General features: G+C 33.3%; 1 long non-coding RNA gene across 1 annotated transcript; it reads right to left on the reverse strand.

Annotated features, from left to right (window-relative positions):
- LOC137068546 (uncharacterized) lies at positions 1-2,984 on the reverse strand. The gene is made up of 4 exons (XR_010904256.1): positions 2,795-2,984; positions 1,332-1,428; positions 884-943; positions 1-105 (listed from the first exon to the last, which is right to left on the reverse strand). It is a non-coding gene; the product is annotated as an uncharacterized lncRNA (long non-coding RNA).
- Positions 2,985-4,539: the final 1,555 nt, after the last annotated feature.

A 4,539-nucleotide genomic window follows, 5' to 3' on the forward strand; every position in this document is an offset into this window, starting at 1 on the left:
GGGCCATGTGTGGTCACTGATCACTGGAGATATGAACACAGAGCTCAAATAGTTCCTCAGCTCTACTGATGCAGTGTAGCTTTTTCTCAACCAGGGGATGAAGACCTAACATAAGAAAACATGTATTTAGGAGGTGGTAAATAAATAAACAATATATTGTATTATTTATACACATTTTATATATATATATATATATATATATATATATATATATATATATATATATATATATATATATATATATATATATATATATACACAATATATATATACACACATATATATATATATATATATATATATATATATATATATATATATATATATATATATATATATATATATATATATATATATATACACACACAATATATATACACACACATATATATATATATATATATATATATATATATATATATACACACAATATATATACACACACACATATATATATATATATATATACAATATATACACACACACACATATATATATATATACACAATATATACACACACACATATATATATATATACAATATATACACACACACATATACATACATATATATATATATATATATATATATATATATATATATATATATATATATATATATATATATATATATATATATATATATATATATATATATATATATATATATATATATATATATATATATATATATATATATAGAGGAGGTTGTTGGAGGTATGGGCCAAAATAATTCTTTCACATCTGTCTCTAACTGATGATTTAACTGATGACTTGGTGCCTACAGATTCCCCCCGTCAACAAAGACTACACCATATCTGGCCTCAAAGCCGCTTCTCTTTAGTCTGGGCCATACAAACTGACCAACTGTGTAAAGACTGACCTGACCATTGTGTGTGTTCAATGCCAGGTAGCAGCTCCTCTACTTCTTGATGTACTATTTCTGTACAAGTAGAAAATGAGAACATAATACAAGCAGTCATAACAAATCAGTAATCTATTGAAAACTCTTTAGTACATATGTACAAAATGCATATTTCTTTATCATCTGGCTTCTTTATCCTCCTTCAAACAATCAGAGAAAATAATAAGTCAATAATAACTCTAGAAAGAGAGTTTTGGTGAATAACTTGTGACTGTGAATAACAGGTGTCTCACAATATTAAGTAATTTCCTGCCCAAATTACAAAGATAATGGCACAGCTGATTTGCTCATTCTATAAAAAAGATTTATAAGTGAAAAATGATAACTGCTGACTTGAACAGTCCTTTGAGAGATCAACATAAAATGCTGTACTACATATAATTGCATTGCTTGAATACAGACATACCAATGGAAATGTGGACCTTTTCGTCATTCTGTCTTTTCTCTTCGGGCACAAGATGGCCATGTTCATTCTTCATCCCCAACAGGACTGGTTTGGATTGCTGTAAGCAGTTTAAAGGCCTTTTTACACCAAGGAACAAGTCCACACAGCAGCTATATAGCATTTAATGACACAGAGGAACAATATCGTTGGAATCATTTAAAAATATTTTTCCAGCTGATGAAAAATAAAAACTTTGACAGCTAATTAGATCACTTAAAATGGCAGACAACATAACCACAGCACGTGCTTATAATAAACAGAAATGTATTGTCCGTTGGTGTTGATGTTAAAATAGTTATCATTATAGTTATTGGTCTTTGTGTGAACAAACTTAAATGATCTGATGTGTCATGTGACATGTTAAACTATTATTTCTAGACTCTTGCTTCTTAAACAGATGAGTTCAATAAAAAAAAACTTTGAGAAAAAAGGCAGACTATGAAGTGTGTGTAGATATCATGTACTGTTGGAACGGAAGAAACATTTCCCATTTGTAAAGGTTAATATAGAATAAAATGGACTTAATATAAAATGTCTGATATAAACTGTCTGACTACTTACAAGGGGCACAATCGGCACGAGACTTGAGAGAATAGCCAATGACAGCAGCAGGAATAAAGCCATAGAATTTTGTACAAGTTTGCTTGTCCAATATCTTATGAATTTGCTGACTTGGTAAATTGTATGAAGTATGTAGACTGGATAAACCCAGCCCGATCTGCCAGCGATTTGATTTCACCCTGCAGCTCAGTCTGGAAACCTGCACATTCATTTCTACTGCGCTGTTACACACTTTTGCGGAAACCAATCACAGACTGGCTTATCCACCAGGTGGGCTATTGGTGGATTTAACACGATGACGGATAGAGAAGCGATAGGTCGATGCTTATTGCTCACGCCTCTTGTGGTCTGATTGTTTGATGGACTATCAATTGCAAACAAAGTCATTTGAATTAGGCCCATTGATCATGCCTCTTGTGCAGTAGAAAATACTGAGCAGACTCCCCAGACCAATGTTCAATCTTAAATTGAGATTGTTCTGGTGATAGCGAGACAATGAATCATGGCCTTTTTCACACAGAAAGCGTGTTTGCTTTGAAAAACGCGAGTCGCGGGCAGTGGAATGGGAAAATAACCCGCAAGGTCTCGAGATAAGAAGTAGAACTGATTTTAACTTGAGCCCCGACTTTTTATAATGTTATGTCATGCACGAGACATTGCAAAAGACGTAAGGTGTAGTGCGTACTTACATATATAAACAATCTGTGTGAACTACTACTACGTCGACATGACATCCCCATCTTACTGATGGAGCAGTGTGATATGTAAAGTTTTAGAAACCTCCAATGCTGTGCGAAATGTGAATGCAGTGATGTTCAATCAAGGGTTACGACAAAAACAGACATACCACTGGAAATATTTACCGTTGCAGCTTTTTTTCTTTTCTTCAGTCTTCTCCATAAACCGCCAAATTCATCCCACTCCACGAACAAGACAGGTTAAACAAGCCCTTGACATCACTTCCTTTTCAGCTGAAACAAAGAGAAATATATACATGTTGAGGCAGTGTTAAAAATGATCTGTGACCAATATATATAAGAGGAAGGACTTTAAGGAAAGTTAATAACACATAACATAATAAAGATACATTCCTTAAAAACAAATCTGTTAAAGCTAAATGTGTTCACCTTCACCTGTGAAGGGCTGAACCTTTAAAGGACTTGTTTATCCTCCATTGCAGCTTCTTCAAGATCAGCATTGGGAGCTTTGAAGTTCATGTTCCCTGTTAATACTAGCAGCTTTCTGACATAACTAGTCAAAATTAGATTTTGAGTTTTAAAAATATGCCAAGATATGTGTAGATGAATTACAAAATACAGTTCAGAAAAAAGCTGAGAGACAGAGAAAGACAGACAGACAGAAAGATAGACAGACAGATAGTAAGTTAGCTTTTGCAAGAGATGGCTTCTTAAAATAACTGTTGGATTTAAGGTTGTTGTTGGAGATGGAGGAGCAGGTGATCTGAAGGCACTGCAAGACAGAAAAATATTAAATTACAATAACATAAATATTGAATTACAAAAAAAAAAAAAAAACATTAAAGGCATGGCAAGTGTTGGGGTTATTGTGGTAGAACCATGGTATGCAGTGCTTTAACTACTAATAGAACACAGTAAAAGTACAGTTACTGAGGTAAAACCATGGTACGTGTCATGGTTACTGTGCTTTAACTACAAATACAAAAGTAAAATTATGCTTACTGTGGTGAAACCATGGAAAGTATTGTGTTTACCGTGCTTTAACAACAAAATACCACAGCAAAACTATGGTTACTGAGGTAAAACCATGAAATAGTTTTTTATTGAGCTTTAACAACAAATACCACAGTACAAATATGGGTACTACTACTGTGGTAACTTTAATAGATTAGCAAGTGTTGTGGTTATCGTGCTTTAACAACAGATACCACTGTAAAACTATGGTTACTGTGGTAAAAGCATTGTAAGTGTTGTGGTTACCATGCTTTAACAACAAATACCACAGTAAAACTATGGTTACTGTGGTAAAAACAGTGTAAGTGTTGTGGTTACCATGCTTTAACAACAGATACCACAGTAAAACTATGGTTATTGAGGTAAAAGCATTGTAAGTGTTGTGGTTACCTACTTTAACAACAAATACCACAGTAAAACTATGGTTACTGAGGTAAAAGCATTGTAAGTGTTGTGGTTACCTACTTTAACAACAAATACCACAGTAAAACTATGGTTACTGAGGTAAAAGCATTGTAAGTGTTGTGGTTACCTACTTTAACAACAAATACCACAGTAAAACTATGTTACTGTGGTAAAAACATTGTGAGTGTTGTGGTTATCATGGTTTAACAACAGATACCACAGTAAAACTATGGTTACTGTGGTAAAATCATTGTAAGTGTTGTGGTTACCATGCTTTAACAACAGATACCACAGTAAAACTATGGTTACTGTGGTAAAAGCATTGTAAGTGTTGTGGTTACCATGCTTTAACAACAGATACCACAGTAAAACTATGGTTACTGTGGTAAAAACATTGCAAGTGTTGTGGTTACCGTGCTTTACCTACAAATACCACAGTAAAACCATGGCTACTGTGGTAAAAGCATTGCAAGTGTTCTGGTTACCGTGCT

Source organism: Pseudorasbora parva, unplaced genomic scaffold, assembly GCF_024679245.1.
Source record: "Pseudorasbora parva isolate DD20220531a unplaced genomic scaffold, ASM2467924v1 scaffold_88, whole genome shotgun sequence".
Classification (NCBI taxonomy): domain Eukaryota; kingdom Metazoa; phylum Chordata; class Actinopteri; order Cypriniformes; family Gobionidae; genus Pseudorasbora; species Pseudorasbora parva.